Source organism: Toxorhynchites rutilus, chromosome 1, assembly GCF_029784135.1.
Source record: "Toxorhynchites rutilus septentrionalis strain SRP chromosome 1, ASM2978413v1, whole genome shotgun sequence".
Lineage (NCBI taxonomy): Eukaryota > Metazoa > Arthropoda > Insecta > Diptera > Culicidae > Toxorhynchites > Toxorhynchites rutilus.
This window is the reverse complement of record NC_073744.1, coordinates 165011697-165033953: the sequence shown is the minus strand read 5'-3', so window position 1 is coordinate 165033953 and position 22257 is coordinate 165011697.

The following is a 22257-nucleotide window of genomic DNA, read 5'->3' as shown; positions in this document are numbered from 1 at the left end:
TTCTAAATAAAGAAAGTAAAATTTTGAACTTTGAAAATATGAGTATGCATCAAAAATCGAACGATGAAAAGAAAAATTTCAAAAATGAAAAAAACAATAAAAATTAAATGTTCTAAAAAAATCGAAATTTTGGAAATTGAAATTCGGAATAAAAATATTGAATTAAATTGAATTAATTAAAAATTGTAATCAGAGATCGAGAATGAGGTTATGATTTTTTTTTATTATTTTCTTGTTTAGATTTCCGATACTACTCGAAACTCTATTTTTTATCATATATTTATTAATTTTTTATTTAGAATTTTTTATTCAAGAAATTTAATCTCTGAAACACGAGCCTTTCGAGAATTTCGAAATTTCAATTAAAAATTTTACTTTTACTTTTTTATTTTTGAATGTTTAGTTTCATAATTTTAGGTTTGAAATTAAGAAGCTTCGAGATTTTAAGTTCTAAACATAGATTTTTTAAATTTCCATCTTTTAAATTTCGGTACTTTTTCAGAACCGAACGATTTAAACGTTTTCAGAACCGAACGATTTGAAATTTTATCCCAGAATTTGCCATTCTCAGAACCCAAATGAACAATCTAGTTTTCTTTTTCTTTTAATTTCCATTTTTTTCGAGCATAATTCTGAGAAAATTCAATATAAAGTTCCGATTTTAGACTTACGGTTTTCGATTTAAGAGATTTCAAATTGTTTTTTGTTTCATTCAAGATACTCAAATTTAAAATTATAAGATTTTCTTCACTTGATTTTAGAATTTCATATTAATCACTGACTAAATTTCGTTGAACGAGTCACTTTATTTCATTCTAAAAGCTGTGCAACTGCCGTATTATAAATTTCATTTCACGATTTTTTTATTTTAAAATAACCAGAATATGAATTCCCAATTTTTGATAATTTTATACTTTGTTCTCGCGTTAACAAAACAAAAGTTTTGAATTCGAAACCAGAATCTGAATATATTGAAAATCAATATTTTGAAACGAAATTTATTTTATTATACTTTTAATTAAAAATAAACATCACACAAAATTTAACCATTGAGAATCGTTTAAAAAAACTCGAGGAACGCAGCCCAATGTGCCGGTGAGAGATGTTCATTACATGTCCCAAATATATGTTTTCCTTTAAGCTATCGATCTTCGAGTGTGATTGTTCATACATCCTTTTCCCCTCCTTTTCGTGCTTCGCGTGCTATCGGTTCCCTTCCTACTGACATTAGAATAATGTAAATTGTAAACACATATTAGATGTAAGGATAGTATTAAGAATTGAGTGTGAATGAGAATGTCAGTGTGAATGAGAATGTGAATGTGAATGTGAGTGTGAGTGTGAACATACATCTCCTTACATCCCATCCTTTTTTCCTAAGGAAAATGTGCCTCTCTTCTAAACTCGAGTCGACCGCGAGAAATCGGTTTCCTATTTTATTAGCCATAGAATTAAGGAAACATGTTAATATGTGCTAATAGAAATATAGTTAAGAGTTTGGCTCCTTTAAACTTATGTAACTGTGTAAAAATAAACGGATTAATAAAAAAATAGTTTGAAAAAAAGAATATAAAAAATATTTAAACAACTGTTGTGTCAAAAATCAGAAATCAACATTTCGAAAGTTGAGATTCCAGAAGCGTTGCTGAAATCATGGTACGCGACTGCACAGTGACACGAGAAATTGTGATTAAAAGAAATAACAATATAACAACAATATCGTTGACATACACCTTTCATACCGACTACGCAAACCGACTTTTTCCATGGTTTTCTTCAATACCACTTACGTTCCCAACGGACGGATATTGAATGAATGAATGAAATTCCAGAATGTGAAAATAAGATAATTATACTAAACATACAAAGCTAAAATTAAAAAAAAATCAAAATACCGAAAAAAAATACTTTTTTAATCATTAATCAAAATTTGAATTCTGAGGATCGCAAATTTGGGAATTGAAATTTCCCTAGTCAGTATTTCAGAATTTCATGGATCAAACTTCAATACTCGAATTTCTATAAGATAAAACTCGCATAATGATACGTCATAGATCGATAATCAACGATTCATAAAACAGTAAGTTGTTTCGAAAATCGAAAAATGAAATATAGAAATCCATCGTACGGAAATACAAAATAAATATATGTTATATGAAAATTTCGGAAACATTTGGAAAATGAAAATAAAAAAATCAAAATCGCAATTTTTTAAATACAACTTTGGGACCTTCTTTTTTTGTTCCAAAAACTGAAAATATTTCTTAAAGTGGGAACCAAGTCTCCAATAAAACAAAAAAATTAAGAAAACATGTTAATATATACTTGTAGAAATATAGTTAAGAGTTTGGCTGATGTAACTGAGCCTGTGAAAATAAACGGATTAATAAAAAATCGTTAAAAACAAAGAATACAAAAAAATATTTAAAAAAATTGGTTATCAAAAATCGGAAATCAACATTTCGAAAGTTGAGATTCCAGAATGCGAAAATAAGATAATTATACTAAACATACAAAATTCAAATTAAAAAAATCAAAATACCGAAAAAAAATACTTTTTTAATCATTAATCAAAATTTGAATTCTAAGGATCGCAAATTTGGGAATTGAAATTTCCCTAGTCAGTATTTCAGAATTGGATGGACTAAACTCCAATACTCAAATTTCTATAAGATGAACCTCGCATAACAATGCGTCATAGATTGATAATCAACGATTGGCGATTCTGAAAAAAAATACTTACTACAACTACAAAAATACAATGCTACAACTTCATAAATAAGTAAATTGTTTCGAAAATCGAAAAATGAAATGTCGAAATCCATCGTAAGAAAATACAAAATAAATATATGTTATATGAAAATTTCGGAAACATTAGGAAAATGAAAATAAAAAAATCAGAATCGAAATTTTTAAAATACAACTTTGGGACCTTCTTTTTTTGTTCCAAAAACTGAAAATATTTCTTAAAGCGAAAATCAAGTCTCCAATAAAACAAACTCAGTAATCAGAATCTAAAATTCGATATTTGAACATGAGAACTGAATTTGTGAAATCGGTAGTCGGGAAGTCATGAAGTATGAAATCTTTTAATTTTCATCAATATGTATATATAAAAATCTCATATCACGGTGTTTGTGGCCGGACTCCTCTGAAACGGCTCGACCTATTTTGATGAAATTATGCACAAAAACCTTGGCAGGCATGAGAATAGGTCGTAAACTATACATGATACCGTTAAGATACTGTTTACCATATATTTAATACCGGTTATGGTGGGCCTGAACAGAAAAAAATGTTTTTTTTTTAATTTTGGTTTCTTTTCTTTATTAATTCGTTTATTTTTACAGGCTCAGTTACTTAAGTTTAAAGGAGCCGAATTCTTAAATATAATTTTAAAACTATATATATATATATATAAAGAATTTCCTTACATCTCTGGTTAATAAAGTGGAAAAGCGATTACTCGCGGTGTACTCGAGTTTAGAAGGGTGACATATTTTTAGGAGAAGGATGGGATATAAGGAAATTGTAACAATGTTGATGAACACTCAATTCTCAAATCTATACGTATATCTATAATTTATTTACATTTCAACTTATTCTACTATTTATAGCAAGGGGACGAATTACCCGCAAAGGAAGGAAAGGAGGGTATAAGGATGTAGGGACAATCACACACGAAGATCTATAGCTTTAAGGAAAACATATATATGGGACATGTAATCAAGGTCTAACCGAGCCAACACATCTCTCACCGGCACATTGGGCTGTCTTCCTCGGGCCTGAAGGGAGTTTTCTAAATTCGATCTGGCGACCAGATACACCTCGCACGACCAAACAACGTGCTCGATGTCGTGATAACCTTGGCCACAAACGCAGAGATTGCTGCTGGCAAGATTGAAACGGAAGAGTAGTGCATCTAACGAACAGTGATTGGACATGAGTCGCGAGAAGGTGCGAATAAAGTCCCGACTCAAAATTTTGGTTTCAAACTATACATATAACCACAAATTCCAACCCCCTATTTCCAATTGCGGTTTTAGTATGTTTGTTTATATTTTGATTAATATAAATAAATTTTAATTAATATGATTCAAATTTTCATCAATATAATATAATAATATAATATAATTAATACAATTACCGTCGTTCGTTTTTTAAACAGAACGAATTTAAATGAGTTGTTAAATGACAGTTGGTACCACGTTCGCTTCATCGAACTTTCATCCACACATAAGCCAGTCACCTCAATTCGTTTGAAGCCAGGCGCATCGCTGGCGAGTTCGAAGCCTTTTTGAATGAGCACAATGAATTTTTGAAATTCTTCAAATCACTTCAAATGTTCGGATTACAAAATGACAATCACGCTGTTGTCATCAATCCCGACAATCCTGAAGCTGGAGAGCACTTGTGTAGATTCAATGCGGAAGCGTTGCTGAAATCATGGTACGCGACTGCACAGTGACACGAGAAATTGTGATTAGAAGAAATAACAATATAACAACAATATCGTTGACATACGCCGTTCATACCGACTACGCAAACCGACATTTTTCCATGGTTTTTTTGACGTAGGATTACGTCTTTCTGGAACATATTGGGGTACAAATTGAAAATCGAAAATCGAGCACTTCGTGAAAATTTTCCAATTTCAAACGCTTATTGCTCAGTCATTTCATGATGGATTGATGAATTTTTCTCGTTAATCGATTTCGGCACTCCATAACCATTTTTTTATATTTAAGAAAATAATATATGTCATGAAACTAACTATCGAACAATTGAAAAATCTCAACCCTTATCCTAACGGAAATACCCACTTCTAATTGGTCGAAATTGACGACACATGCGGCGGTTCCCTAACAGAGACATCAAAACCAAGCTGCCCTGGGGGAAATCAACATTGCGAATACATGAAAGTAACGGAATCTTTTATTTCTACCGAGATGTGTTCCCTAACTGAGACATCAAAACCAAGGTGCACAGGGGAAATCGGCATTGCAAATATATGTAAGTCGGGGGCATTTTTATATTGCAAGTAAGGTGAGTGACACGATTAATTCTAGCAAATAAAATTTAAATTTGGAACTTTAATGTTGGTTGTTTCGTAAAATTTAATATCCATGACCGATCGTGTATTGTGAAAAATTTAGCACAAGTGTAAGTGTAAAATTGTATATGGTAGCAGTTGTGTTCAAAATGACTTGATCTATGAAACAATTTATTTCTATTTTCATAAATAAAAACCAGATCGTGTTCCCGCTCGAGAACGGGTCGTTTGGTTTAAGCTGTCTGTTTTGTTGTGTTTATTTTCATCCAAGTAAAGTTTATACGGCGAGAAAATTTGGAAAAGTGGAGAAATATTACAAAAAGTGATTTCCCATTTGCTCTACATATAGTATTAGGTTCAGTTAGTTCAATTAAAATTCACATTGGGTTGAATAAACACTCAGAAAGTAAAAGTTGCAAAAGAAAATTACCTTCCTCATTTCAAATATGTTTTCTCTATATTAAAGTAACATGCTTTTACTGATGAGAAAAATTGATAATTATGTACGGTATTGGTAATTATCTTATATTACATTGCACAATGGTCCAGGAGATGTATTTAAGTGGAAATTAACATTTAGAGCTTGAAAGTTATTCTCTAGACAAAAAAAAAATGTCTTCGACCTAAATTGTCGATGAAATAAAAAACCTAACTTTCTTATCTTTATAGATAGAGGTAAACATAGTTCAACAATGTTGTAGTCCCAATTATTTGAAACATCTTTGTAGAACAAAGTTTTTTTTCTATCTCTTGAAATAACCGATATAGCGCTTTTCGATTTTTTTAGGGTCACCATGAAAAAAACTGTTTTTTGTTCTAACTTTTAGATTTCAAGTTCTACATACAAACTGTCTTCGGAAGACTTTTAAAGCTTACTAATACAAACATTTAGGGATGCAGAACTTGTCAATATCTCAACTTCACTCAAAGTTATTGATATTTCTTCCCAAAAAATACGCTCTCTTCAATTCTTTGTCATTTTTTCTGGGTCAAACACAAACAAAGTTTATTGACGGCATTAGAAAGAGCATATACATGATGTGCGATTTTCAACACTATGTTATTTTTTGTGTTTGAGTAAATTAAAATTAAAATCATGAGTTATTGGGTAAAAGACATCAAAAACTTTAAGTAGGATTAAGATATTGACAAGTTCTGCAACGCAAAATGTTGGAATTGATGAGCTCTAAAAGGTAAACGAAGACAGTTTTGATGTAGAATTTGAAATATTAAAATGAATGCAAAAATCCCCTTGGTCAAAGCGCTAAATCGATCCAACATTTTGGTCACCTTGTTTTTGATAACAAAAAAAATTAGCGCTCTATCGTATGTAACAACTTTGTCGAAGACAGTTTTTGTCTAGAGAATAACTGTCGAGCTCTAAATGCTAATTTCCACTGAAATGCATCTCCTGGACCATTGTGCATTGGTGAGTTTTGTTTTTCTTTATTTCATCCATACATAACATAGGAGGCGTTTCGTCTAGGGTCACAGAGGGTGGTTTTTCATCACCACTTCAGTATCTTTTATCTGATACGCACCATCCAACGACTGTTTACCATCTTTCTATCATCATCACCCGGTAAACACTGGTGGAGTGAACAAACAATATCTAACAACCAAACCAAACGGCCACCAAAACATTATCAAAGAGTTTAACGATGAAATTCTTCAAACATATCCAAAATTAACAGACAGCCTAACGGAATCCTTCGTCAACTATGCGGTCGTGTCTCGTACACAACCCTCCTGTGACTTTTCAATACCACTTACGTTCCCAACGGACGGATATTGCTTAAACATTAAATAACGAGACCTCGCCACAGGTATTTTATTCATTATGAACATCATTTCTCATTTCTAATCAATATTTATAAACATGTGGTTAGAATAGACGAAACAAACCAGAGAGTGCGTTCGATGGGTTTTTATGTGTATCATATGACTCGACATTTTATGTTCGACATGTCCACGAAAGTAGAGAGCGAACGAATGCGATTCCACAATCGACAAAAGCGGTGTGAGCAGGAATACATTCACTTGCGAGACTCTACCACGAGTAAAGTCGACACAGCCTTTACTATTGCCAATGCAATTTTGCATTCTGCAATCCGTTTGACTCAAGTCCAATCAAGTTGTACAAATGTGTTAACAAAATTTTTGTGTTCCAGTACTAAATCTAACTCGAATTTAGAATAATTATGTAATTAGATCTAAAATCTGGCAGCAGAAATCTTTTCTGCATGTTAAGCTCCTTAGACTGCGAAAGCAAATCTTCCAGATATTTTGATTTTTGAATTTTGATGCTCGAAACTTTCTTTTTTGTGGTTCGAACATTTTGAAGAATATTTTTTTAGGATTTCTGATTTTTGCTAAGGTTTTTGTTTAAAAGGATCTACCTACAAATTCATATTTCCAACTTAAAATGTTGATTGTTGAAATTGAGATGTGCAGAATTGAATTTTCCAAATTAAAAAAAAATCAAAACTTCGATACATATTCCAAAAACAGATTTTGAAAACACTGGACTTGTCTCCGCCCAGAGAGGTATCTGAGCAGAATTCCAGAAGTGTGATGAGAGTAGACTGGCTACCCGATGATGTGGTGCGATCGAATATAATCAAGACGCTTGATGTATACTGATCGGTGGTTTTATTGCGACTGACTTTGTTCTTACTCTTCTTCTTTGTTTTTAAGAGGCTTTAAACTTTGTAGTTCATTCGCCTCTAAGCCTCTGTTCTTAACATTTCATGCCCTATTTATATCATTGCTCCCATAGTTTCCTCTGAATAGCCTAGAATGTTCGCTATAAATAATACGCTTTGTGTAGCGGGTTCGTTTCCATGCGTTCCCTGTTTCGTGACAATTGGGATGTTATTGTTTACATGACTGTTTTGATTGTGGTGTTGTCTTCAATGGTGAGTATTTGGTGTCGTCCAATTATGCCCCAGTTTCATACATTTTCGAGCGGTTATGGACACCACGTCGACCGAGCGACGAAAAGTGCTACAAAAGTGCTGGCATGTTACCCCGCCTTACCTCCCGCGGGCAGCACTGCCCACAGTTTCAGCTAAAATCACAATCAAACTACACGAATTAAGCGAATCGCCATCACTGCGGCATATGCAGCTGTCAAAACTCAACACAACAGTTGGTGAACAGAGAAACGAATTTCGTAAGCATTGAAAATTACTTTCATTTTCTGTTTGAATTTTATTTAATTCATTTCGGATTGGCTTAATCAAAGTACCAAACGGCATAGTAGACGAATTGGACAGGTGAGTAAACTAATTTCTATCGAAAAAATATGTTGTGTTGGTCAGCCAACGTAGTGGTGGTTAAATGATTGAAACGATTGTTGTTCCGGATTATTTTTCTGTGTCCAGGAATGTGACCGGAATAAATATTTGTTATTTGATAACCAATATTTATTCCGGTAATATGATGACGATAACATCGTTTCTTTAGGCTATAATATTGAATATACATGTGTACTATTTTTTTAGGTTAATTTCGCATTACCTTCCATTTCCCATGGATCGGGGAGCATCATTGTAAGTACAGGTGAGCACAATGAATGTATTTTTACATAATTTTCATGTTTTTTTTTGTTATTTTTGCTATTGTATTATCTTTTTGTTATCGATCAGTTGAAACAGTTCTAGTTCCGGGGTTTTCTTGGACCAATCTCATTTTTTGTTATCGTTTCTTTTGACTCTAACATGTAATGTGCTTGTGTACTAATTATGTTATTTTTTTTACAGTTTATTTTTCAAATTACAAATAGACATCCCAGCATCAGCGGAAGTCTAAGTTGATAGAGGTGATTACTACGAACTTGTTTTTGTATAATTTTTATGTTTGATGTGATAAATGAAATCGATTTGAGCAACATTTCAAAAGGGTTTCCTTTTTCGGCTTTTTCCTGGACCAAAAAATCTTTTTTTCATTTATTTTAACATTTGACTTTTTTTGCATATTGATTGTTTTATTTATTATTTTATTGTATTATTCATTTCAGGTTTTTTTAAACACCTCAGTCGAAGCCGTATAATTTAACAAAATTAACACGTTGTGCGATGCTAAAACGATCCATATTGTAAAATGGCAGACATTCAACTAACGATATGACGCTTTGGTTGACAGCTATGTCAAACGGTTGTCAGCGCAGGGCTGTATACTTTCGGAAGCCCGAAATGGAAAACCCTTTACATATTACCATATAATAAAACAGAAGTAGAATAGAAATGTACAGAGAAAGAATTTTAATTTCCAAAAAACAAATATTTATATATAACACATACTTTTAACAAGAAAGATGTATACATAAGAGTATATTATAAAACAATGTAAATAATCGACAAATCTATAATTAAACAAATTGGCAACACTTAAACATATCTTGTGTTGTAACTTATCGCATCGGGTCATACTATACGGCTATTTAAAGATGACAATCTGTGCTACAAGTGTCGTTTTGACAATGTTGTGATTGTCCTTTTCAGTCTCGAGTTATAGCGCGTCAAAGATGAAGTCCACCAAGCAAGAAATTCGCCACTTAACGTTTTTACTACCTGCGAGGTAAAACTGCAACGAAGGCGGCCGAAAAAAATCATGTAGTGGACCCGATACTGTAACGATTCGCACCGCACAGCGTTGGTTTGATCGATTTCGTTCTGGTGTAGTGGCTGTCAAAGATACACCCCGTACTGGTAGGTCAATCGTCGTGGAAACCGATAAAATCGTTGAAATCATCCAAGTAGATCGGCATGTGAGCACTCGCTCGATTGGCCAGAAATTGGGTATAGACCATAAAACCGTTTGGAACCATTTGCAGAAGATTGGATTCCAAAAAAAGCTGGATGTTGGGTGCCACACGAGTTGACGCAAAAAAAATCTTTTAGACCGAATCAATGCCTGCGATGCACTGCTGAAACGGAACGAACTCGACCCATTTTTGAAGAAGATGGTGACTGGTGATGAAAAGTGGATCACGTACGACAACCTAAAGCGAAAAAAGTCGTGGTCGAAGCGCGGTGAGCCGGCCCAAACCATCGCCAAGCTCGGATTGACGGCCAGGAAGGTTTTGCTGTGTATTTGGTGGGATTGGAAGGGAATCATCCACTATGAGCTGCTCAACTATGGCCAGACTCTCAACTCGGTTCTCTACTTGACCGTTTGAAGCAGGCGATTGACCAGAAGCGGCCAAAAATGATCAATAGGAATGGTGTTGTTTTCCACCAGGACAACGCTCGGCCTCACACATCTTTGATGAACCGCCAGAAGCTACGGGAGCTCAGATAGGATGTCCTATTGCACCCACCATATAGTCCGGACCTGGCTCCAAGTAATTATCATCTCTTCCGGTCCATGCAAAACGCTCTTGGTGATACTAAGTTGGCCTCAAAAGAGGCTTGCGAAAACTGGCTGTCTGAGTATTTTGCAAATAAGGAGGGCGGGTTTTATAAGAGGGTTCACTTCTAAATGGCATAAAATAATTATGTTTTAGCTGATTGTTTCCAGATATCTCTCGACGATGCGAAGGTAAGTGACACTAAGTATTGACCTGAACATATGTTTAATGGTTGTTTTGATTTCAGGTGCAACATTGTGTGTGTTTCTAGTGTGTTTAATGTTAAGTATTTTATAGTATATTTAATGTGTTGAATGAAGTTTTTATGAATTAAAGAAAATGTATGTTGTTTTTAATTTCTGCTGTCTGGGCCGTAACAGGACTTATGCCAAAAGATTTAAATGTTTTCTATTGATACACGTTTATTTAGAAGCTTCCTCACGATAATTTTCCGACCTTGAGGAAAATCGGACCAAACGCTTGCACGACAATAATAGAGTGGATTAGCACTGACGCCGTAAGCCATTCGACTGCGGTAACCTCTAGTTTTCCCCCATCCTGCGACTATCGTTCGCGCCATTTGCATCATCATACCAACAAACAGAATTGATACATTTTCGTGGCATTTCCGGTGGTCTCACTGGTATCTCGGGTCGGCTATTGCCCTGACGTCAGCAATTTCCCGCACTTCACACGAGGGTCACACCATGGTGCACTTTGTGCACTATGTGGTGCATTGAAAGTCAAAACCTCCCCCACATTTGCATAAATCACCCCTTTTGCATGGTACTAAAATTTCAATCAAAAATCTGCAGTTTGTCACAATCCTGTTCCCAGCTAAGCTCTCTCTCTCTCTCTCTCACACACACACACACACACACACAAACTGGTGCGGGTGCTACTGCAAATCATTCATTCACCACAGAGAAAGTAGGTCAATCGAAAGTTCGGCAGCATCAGTGAGTGAACTGAAGAGAGGGTGAAAAAAGGACGAAATCCACCCAATCTTGTTAGCCTTCGCCCATTGATCACAGTAACCCATTGCAACCGAGCGAACATTTCACGCAATGCCTGCTTCGATTGCCCATTCGTGTGAAGAAGCAGCACGGAAGAAAAAAAATTCATTACGAAGTACGTGAGTGAGCCCACGATTCCGCTGCCCCGAACACGTGCTCAAGGCTATCCCCGGCCATCATCCCGGGCGGACCAATTCGAATCGAATCAACGGGAGGACACGATATGTACACGTCTAGACTGAATAAATACTCTATAAATAAGCCCACAGCGGCCCACGGCGGGTTAAACCTGGAGGGTGGCTGGTGAAAAGGGGTTTTTCGCCGAATTTGGTCCGCGTGACGCGAACCAATTCGCCTGATTGCACTCCAGAGTCCGAGCGAACAAGTTGACACACCGTGGAAAGCGAGCTAGCGCTCTAAGGCAAGATCGGACGCTGATGATTATTTGTTTTAAACCGATATAAATATAAATTTATGGTTTGTGAAAAGTCGTTTTATACATATACGGGCACAATTCGCGCCTGACGTTCGGTCCGCAGGAAGTGCAGCTTCCTAGTTCACACCAAGAAGTGTCCCCGTTGCAGCTAAGGAAGAGGACCGGAAGAAAAAAGCGCATCGTCGTTTATTTCGATTTATGTTCGCTGCGGAGGTGATTATTCTGCCCGGGGGCAGGCTGCAACCAGCGATGCACGAATACTCAGTGTGTGTGTGTGTGTGTGTGTGTGTGTCTGCAGAAGAAAAGCAGCAGGACGAGCTTAACGAGCGGAGCAAGCGATAAATTTTAATTGCTCGTATATTATTTTTGATTGATTTCTTATCTGTTTACACAGCGGTGGCGAATTGGAATTGTGATTCTTGTAACCCCCGGTCCACCCACTCCCGCCGCAATCGTGAATGGGAAGAGAGCTGTCAGCTTCGGAAATCAATCACTGTTCAATGTTTTGACAGAGCGCGATATCTATTGGATAGGCGGTGGTGGACCATAAAACGGGTGCTGTGATTTCTCTGTCCCAACAGCCAGAGGGAATGTGCGTTTCAGCGCCCACCCCGATAATAAACATGAATTCGGAGGCGTCATCGAAGTAGGCGATGTTGTAATCCATTCCAATCGTGTGCAAAGTGGGAAAAAAAGTTTTTATTGTTTGGATAGAACTTTTCCAAACAGTATGAAATATAGGCTGTGAAGTAATGGTTATAAATTATTTTACTATCCGGGTTTCAGAACGTTTTTGATGTTTCTGAGGATCATTGTGAAAACGGCGTCAAAATCGATAGTATTGAAGAATTATTGAAAAACAAACGGTTCGGGTTTTGTGTTATTGGAATGTTCTGGACGACTTTCTGAGTGCTTCATAGCAAGCGTGATATAGGACTCATAGGAAAGCTCACGCTGGCTTTTTATGAAATTTAGCTTGAACGTACGAGTATCGTAAAGGATCTGGGAATTCTCGTAGACAGCAAACTCGGGTTCACGGAACACATCGATTCAGTCACTGTGAAGGCATACTCCATGCTAGGTTTCATCAAACGAAACACGAAATGCTTTGAAGTTATTTATTGTCTGAAAACGCTGTACTGCTCATTGGTGGTGGAGTGTATCGAAAAGTAGTCTCAAACATTTAACAGGTTATTACACACAAAGTGGCGAACTTGTTTTTGTAGTGTAATCAGAGCACGCTTTGTTTACATGTCAAAAATCGAAATTCAAGTCTTTTAGTCGCGGTCATATAGTTGTTTTCGAAATGTTGCGGGTTGATTTGGAAAATAAAAACAAAAGTCTGCACAATTGGTGCACCGAAAAGATTGTTACCTACCACAAAGTAGCAAAAAAAAATCAAAGTGTGTCCATAAAGTGCTGAACGAATCGTCGCAAAGTTCGGTAATGAGTGTTCTTTCGAGGATTTCAACAGAAGAGGACAAAACCCCAGACCTAGTAATCCCGAATTGGACCGAAAAGTTGTAAATTATATTCAGAAGAACAGGTCTGCATCTATTCGTGATTTCGCCAAAAAGTTCAAAACCAGTGTTGGGATGATTCAGCGGATTAAACAGACACATGGTCTAAGGACCTATTCAAAGCAAAAAGTGGCTAAATAAACACCGGAGCAACAAGATCGTGCTCAAACACAAGCTCGAAAGCTATATGAGCGTATTTTGAACAATCCCAACCAGTGCATTCTCATGGATGGCGAAACATACGTCAAAGAAGATTCCAGAACGCTGCCGGCCCCTCAAAGCATTTGTGGATACGATTGTTGCGATGGAAAAATTCGGCCAAAAAGTGCTCGTTTGGCAAGCCATTTGCACGTGTGGCATGCGATCGTAAACTTTTTGACGTAGAACTACGTCTTTCAGGAAGGGTGCCAAATCAGAAAACAGGTCACGTTTTTATGAAATAAAGTTAACTTTGATAACTATTTTCACTGTGAACGAATTCTCATGATTTGCATACCAATCGTATCGGAAATTCTCTAAGATTTGTTTGATATGCTATATAATACAACTCACTAATCTCTAAGCGGTTTAAATTCATGAAAACTGGAAAAACTTCCTTTTTCCCCATACATTTCTTCTGCCGATTGGTGTGCTAACCCTACCCGTATTTCGAATGCTTATAACTCGAACATTTCTTAACAGATGTTTGAAAGATGTTTGCATCAATTGATAGGAAATATTTCTACGCGTCTATCACAATTATTGAAATGTTGTTTTTCATGAGATGAACAATTAATTAATAACTGTAGAATGTCAAGCGTTATCTAAAAGCCCTAACTGCCAAGTTTTGATTGACCCGATTTACGGTTTTCCCAACACAGACCTTAAAATCGATGTACCTGTGGAAATCCGCTTTGCAAATATACATGCAAGTCGGGGGTATTTTTGTTCCCATCGAGCTGTGTTTCCCTAACACGGACTTAAAAATCAACGTGCCTGGGAGAATCCGCTTTGTCAAAACATGCAAGTCGGTGGTATTTTCCCTCGCTGAGCTGTGTTTCCCTAGCACGGACGTCAAAATCAATGTGCCTGGGGGAATCCGCTTTACAAATACATGCAAGTCGGGGGTATTTTCTGGTGTTGAGTACTTTTGTACTCGCTTGTCGTTGGGCAGACCGGAATATGTTTCCCTAAAGCGTACTTTTAAACTAAGAATCCTGGGAAAACCGTAAACAAGTGGATTGCATAATATAATTGCGTGGTTCTACGTCGAAAATATGCGGTCGTGTCCTAGATACAACCCCTTACAATTTTTTTCACAAGAGGGACTATAAAGGCTTAAATTAATGTGAATGAATGCTTGAAGAAGAGATTGCTTCCACTTTATAGAAAGCACGAGTTTCCTCCAGGCCGGATTTGGCATCGGCAACATATACCAAATCCACTCTACAATGGTTTTCGGAAAACAACATCATGTTCGTCGAAAAAAACCTCAACCCATCTCACTGTCCCCAGCTGCGGCCAATTGAACGTTACTGGGCAATTGTCAAATCCATGTTCAAGAAGGAAGATACAGTGTCTGAAAATATGTCAGAGTTCAAGAAGAATAGATCTGCAGCGTCCAGAAAGTGCACGAATACTGCTGTGCGAAATTTGGTGAGTGGAGTTAAACTTAATATTCTTTAATAAAATTCACTTTCGTGAACACATACTAGAGAATCTTCGTATTGACACACCTCTTTGAGTGACACGGCAATCAAAATTTCTAAGCGAATCACTGCACCACCTATGGTATGAACAATCCATTGGACGGCTGTTGCAGCAAGTTCAGCAAAGTGTTTGACTTTGGTATATCAGAGAATGTGTTTAGGCTTAAGGTGGGACCAGAATGCCGCGTTATGCGTCGCGTTGCGACAATTGTGCGTTGACACTTCATTTTAAATATGTGTGTTTCCATTTAATCGAACACAATAATGCGTGCGTCATTAGCATCGTTGTACTAAACGCTAACATTTGTTCTAAACTGCTTGCGCCGAATTCGCGATGACAGTGGCATGGTGTCGACGTCTGGTGGCAACTTAAAATTAGGGCAATAATTTGATTCCCAAACTCGTTAGTGTAATCTCTATCAGAGTAGAAGATACGAAGCCGGTTTTTAAATTCTAAATTTTGAATGAAAATTTTCACATCATGTTATTTGATTACTTGAAACACGTGTTTCTAACTTTCATTCAACCATATGGCTAAACAATTCCAACATTGCTTTTTGCATCATGATATAGAGTTTTATTCATTAACAATTTTCGTATGAGACTTTTGTACCACCTGCAAACAAAAATGTTTTTCATTTGAATAGAATACTAGTTTGATATGGAAAAGCTGATCTTCATTCATAATTTTAATTTTGAAAACGTGTTCATTCCGACTGAAAATCAGCTATTGTTTCACGCTTCCCTGAACTAGTAAACGAAGCTCAATGCCGCCAGCGCGGATATGTCAATGTGTTGTTTATAAAAACATTCAACTGATCCGTGAACTCAACAAGAACAAGATTTTCATACGAATTTTATTTTGTTTTTGACGTAGGACTACGTCTAACCGGAAGATATCGGGGGTGAAATGGAAATCTAGGCACTGAACAAGTAGGAAAAAATGCAAGATTTGGAACGCTTATAACTCGAGCATTTCTCAATAGATCGCAAAGGTTTTTGCATCAATTGATAGGAAATATATCTACGCATCAATCATAACGAATAACATTTCATTTTTCTTGAGATAAATAATTGAATAATTGTGAAATATCAAGCATTGTCCAAATGCACTATGTGCCCATTTTTGATTGGTCCATTTTGTGCTCCTCAAATCGTACCGAATAAAACGGGCAACCAGAGCAGCAGTGAAATAGAATGAAGCACGATTGGAAAGGAAAAAGAAAAAAAATGAACGAAACATTGGTCGCAGTCTCACACATGCGTAATTCTCGAGCCAGCCAGTCTGCTTAAAAATCCCCGCTCCGCTGCCGTAACGATCATTCTCATTCAAACCGTACACCACATCGGATCGCATCACAACACATCAACAAACCAACCCAAGCAGCCATGTCTGGACATGGCAAAGGAGGAAAAGTGAAGGGAAAGGCCAAATCCCGCTCGAAGCGACGATAAGAAAAACTGCATTCGGATCAGAACACATTCGGTGGACATCAAGACAACAACAGGCAGTTGCAGCGAGTGGCGAGTGGCAAACGCAATCGCAAAAAGGCAGTTGGCAGCAGAAGAAAAAAGTTTGTTCTTTTTACAATCTGCTTTGGTGGCAAATCCAGAACAAGGCGGCATCGAGGGCGTTCGAAATGGTTTTTTTCAAAACCACGAGTACAAAGTTTTCTAAATTGGAACCATTCCATAAAACAAGGCGCTTATCAGGGCCATTAAACCTTTCAAAAAAGAGTTTACGAAATACAGTTCAATGCTTTCTAAAATAATATCCAAAATAATAATAAAACACAAATTGATTTTTTTCATAATTTGTTTGCCAGGATCTGATGCGTATGTGAATTTGGCAGTTGTTCTGAGCTTATTGATACTTGGGGACTTTCCTGATTATTCAATTTTCACCAATTCTTAAATTGTTTCCAGATTGAAAGTACAGCGATTTACAATTAGTTCGACATTTAGCTAATTGGACGGACATGTAATGCGACATATTTAGTTGAACATTTTTGAAAACATAGAGTTCGGGGTCCAAATTATAACCCCACATTGAAAGTCGACACTGTACCACTGTCATCGCAAATGTTCAATTACAGGTTAAAATCGCCTCCAATGCGACACTGAGTGGTGCTTCGGAACGTCGCATTGAATGTAATTTACTGTAAAACAAGTCACAAAGCTGGATGGGAAGAAATTTTCCAACTGTGAAAGCTGTGGCGAGTGGCAACAAATCGCTAAACAGGAAGGTTTAGCCGAACAAGATGGGGATATCGAGTGATAACAAAACAATAAACACTTTAGATAATTTTGTGATCCTGAAAAGGACCCTTTTTAGCCTGTATGTGAATCCAACGAGCGAACAAATCGTAATGAATGTATTTTTTTGCCATCGCTGCCTTTAAACGCTCATTCGTTCGTCTGGTTGTACTCGCCCCTTTGGCTGAATCTGCCGATTTGTCTCTATCCTGTGAGTGTGTACCGCTAGAGTACAAAAGGCGCGGATCCGCTGAAAAATATATCATTCTCTTTCAAACCGTAAATCAGTGTGGTTGTATGGCATCGTTTCACATCACATCGCATCAACGGATTGGTGCCGGAGCACCAGTATACCTAATAGCGGTTATAGAATTTCGGCCGCCGGAGTGCTCGAGTTGCCTTGCAAAGCTGCTCACGACAATAAGAAAACCCGCCTACAAAACAGAGCACATTCGGTTCGGAGGCAACAACTAGTTTCAGCGAGTGGCAAACGCAATCGCAAAACGGCAGCAGGTAGATGAAGGAAAAAGTTTGTTTATACAGACTGCTTTGGTGGCAAAACCAGCCACCGTAAAACACCGCGCTTTTAAGGGCCATTAAACCATTCAAAGAAGAGTTATTAAAAGTTATTCACAATACCAATGCATTCTAAAGTGACATAATATGACATATAATATAAACTGATTTATTTTGTTTATGCTTGTTCTTGAACTTATTGATGGTTGGGGTCTTTTAAATTGATCATTCAGTTTTCACAAACCCATGTTTGGTTTCCGAATTAAAAGTGGCTTCAAATTACAACACATTGTATGCAGGATGGCATTAACGAATTTTCTCGGTAGCAAGAACTGCTTTCTTTGGTTGATAACTGATGTTGAAAATTGACTGACGTTACATCTGCATTGTATAGAAAATTAACTAAGGATCAACATGATGAGCTATGTTTTTCCTGCTGCTCTGTTCTTATTTTAAAGGACTTTAATCCGAAGGTCATCCGTCCCTGTATTTACTGTTGGTTTTTCAGAACGCTCGTTTATTTCTCGACAGATCGTAGAGTTCGTCTCCAAAACCTCAGTTCTTTTTCATTTTTATTTACTCTGTTTGCGGAGACTACAAATCTTACAATTCATTCGTCTCCGAAACCACAGTTTAAGGTACGATAATATGCTCAATAGTGAAATATATGATAGTGAATGAGCTGATAACCACCGATGCATTTCCTATCACAGCCATCATTTTGATTGTACGATATGTAAATACGCCGAAAGATGTCCGGCGTTGAACATTTAATAAGTACAAAGCCTTCAGAAAAAAAACAAGAATCAAGTTTGTAAAAAAAAAACGCAAAAACACAACACCAAAGGTTCTTTTCAGAACCCCCAACATGTTCATGAACAGTAAACAGTAAACTAATCCATTTTTCAGGTAGATAGGTAGGTATTCACGTAGGAGAAGAAAATAAAAATATATATTCGAAATATATATTTAGCAAAAGCTGTCCCCTTTGTATAGTCCTACGTCACTCCGGTTATGTCCCTGACATTACCCACCCGTCTTTTGTTTACATGAAAACTGGTGACGCGAATGCTAGATTGTGACTGCAAATCAACAGACTGCAAATCAACAGACTGCGTCGGGCGAATGTTTTAGTACAAAACGCAAGCAATGACAGCCGATGAGAAGCAACGCACAACGCGGCATTCTGTTTCCACCTTTAGACTTGGTAGATAATTATATCTGTACGATTCTTATGTCGAAGTTAGACAAATAAATTTGATCATTGGTGTGTAGTCTACCTATAGTTGCTCTCCGTGATGGACTTAAATCAAACTCACTAAACACTCATCTCATTATTCCTACATTATAAGCTAGTCAGACCATCTACACACTAACCTAACTATGTTGGGAAGCAACTTAACGAATATCACAAGAAAGTTATTAGACAACTAGCAACTTGGGCTGTTTTTCGATTCAACTCAGCACGTCGAGTCGCGCGCGATATATGCTGGCAACTATTTCGTTTAATTTTTGTTGACGTATTGATTTCTGTCTCGTCGAGTTTCAGTATTTGTCAGTGATGATAACAAACAGCACTAAACTTTCAAAAGAGGCCAACTGTAAGTATGTAAGTATGTAAGGCCAATGTAAGTATTTTGCCACTTCAATATATAATTTTACATATGGTATATGTCATTTCTATGTGAAGCGATCTATAATTGAAGAATTTCTAGGGATATGCACGAGCAGCAAGTCAACATCGTGCTAGTGTAGGAAGTGAAATAACAACCAATACTCTACAACTTTACACTTGCTGGCTACGCAAAGAAGGATAAAACTGATATACTTTGGTTTATACAGATAGAGAAGCTACTGATTTTTCATCTTGTTCTCGGTTGATCGAAGAACTTTTCGTTTTTTACTGTTCTTTGGTTCAATTCTGGGTTTTGCATGACTCGCAAAACAAAATTAACAAATTTCCATTTTAAATTTTTATTCATTCTAGGATCAGAATGTGAAGAAAAATGGAAGCATCTACGAACAGTGTTCATGAGGAACATGACGGCTGCGAAAGTTCACATAGAGATATCATATATATAAAATAAAAAAAGCATACTATCTCGCAGATGTTATGCAGTTTGCAATTCCATTCATGTAATCTGTGGGTGATGCACCTTCAGGTAATCTACCGAATCCATCGCAACAAGATTACGAAGGAGAACTCGAAGAATTTGACGCCGAAAGTGGCATTGAAGAACACCCACAACCGCTTCAACAGGCTATATCATCGTCATCATCAATCATCATTACATGTACACCAAACATAACAAAAATACCGACTCGTTCATTAGATATGAAACGAAATAAACGTACATTGCAAGATAATGCGGACAGAACGTTTATCGACTAATAGAAAAATAAACAAGGAAATGAATTCTAACCCAAAAATTGAAGCAATAAGAATGTTCCTTCTTAGTTTAGTGCCAGATATATGTAAGATTATCTGAGGAACAAGTGCGAATGTTCAAGCAGAAAACCTTGATCACACTGAATGATATTTTGCCAATTAACCCAGAGGTTTCCCAGAGCAACGTCCAAACTCATCCCATTATAAAACACCTGCTGATGGGAAAATAGCAGCAGATAAGAATATTGAAACAGTAAATACTGAAACAATCTGAGAAAACTATGAAACTTTGGACTATTTCTAACTTTTTTTAATAGTTCTCATATAACAAATACCTTAAACATGAATGTGTTATGTGCTACGGGAGAGAATCGAGGACTGGCGGAATCGGATACTTCCCGATACATTTGGAACTTTGACCGACCAATCTGCGATAATTTTACGGACCTTTCTTCCACATCGGATCAAAAGGAAGAATGTTTCTTATTTTCGCACTTCACTTGAATTTCAGAACACTAGTCAGTTTCACTATTTCACTTCGATGGTTTATTTGCGACTGAACGATGTACTGAACATCTCGTGCCCTATTTATACGGTACCTGCTGCAGTAAATTCTATTGTTGCATTTTTTTGCTCGGGTATTCTAGAATATTCGCCGTAAACAATGGAGCTTTGTTTTATAGCAGGCTCGTTTCCATCCGTTCCTAACCTATGATCTATGACGATTGTTATTGTTTTGAATCTGCAATGTTATTGTTTATGTACATTGTGACGACTGTTTTGTGTTTCTTCAAGTATTATGCGGAATGTTTTACTGAAGAATCCAGAATAGTCCAGAACAAACGGGTAAGTACTCATTATTATGTATAAGCATTATTATTATTTATTATTATTTTCTTTCCAGGCACGTATTCAGGATTTCCTGTTGCTGATTAGTGTTAATTGTGTTGGTTTGTAGATTCGTAGTGAGAAATGAAGTGATGCAATTAAATTATGCAATCCACTTGTTCACCACTTCGAATATTATTCTAGAATGCATCGAAATTTTTGTAATAGATTATGATATTCGTTACAAATAAATTTAATGAACGTCCTTTTACGTTAGATATGATGCCACGAACTACCAAAATATGTGAACGGAAGAATTGTCAAACGATCATTGTATTTTACATATCCTTCTGAAATTATTGCACATCTCATGTTTACGTAGTTCTCGAACCGCGAAAGTTCATCCACCTCTAGTATCTGAAATGACGATTTTCCCAGGCTTCTCAGTTTCAAAGTACATTTTAGGAAAAACATATCCCGATCTGCACAACGACAAGCGAGTACAAAAGTACTCAACTACAAATAATACCCCCGACTTGCATGTATTTGCAAAGCGGATTCCCCCAGGCACTTTAATTATGAAGTCTGTGTTAGAGAAAAACAGCTCAGTGGGAAAAAATACCCCCGACTTGCATGTTATGACGAAGCAGATTCCCCCAGGCGGACGAAGCAGATTCCCCCAAAGCGGATTTTCACAGGTACATCGATTTTGAAGCCTGTGTTGGGGAAACCGTAAATCGGAACTTGTCAATCAAAACTTGACAGATAGGGCGTTTGGGTAACGCTTGACATTTTACAGTTATTCAATTGTTCATCTGATGAAAAATAACATTTTATTAATTGTGATAGACGAGTAGAAATATTTCCTATCAATTGATGCAAATCTTTGCGATCTGTTAATAAATGTTCGAGTTATAAGCATTCGAAATACGGGTAGAGTTAGCACACAAATCGGCAGAACAAATGTATGGGACAAAGGAAGTTCTTCCAGTTTTCATGAATTTAAACCGTTTAGAGATGAGCGAATTGTAATGTATAGCATATCAAACAAATCTTAGAGAATTTCCGATTCGATTGGTGTGCAAATCATGAGAATTCGTTCACAGTGAAAATAGTTATTAACGTTAACTTTATTTCATAAAAACGTGACCTGTTTTCTGACTTGGCACCCTTCCTAAAAGACGTAGTTCTACGTCAAAATG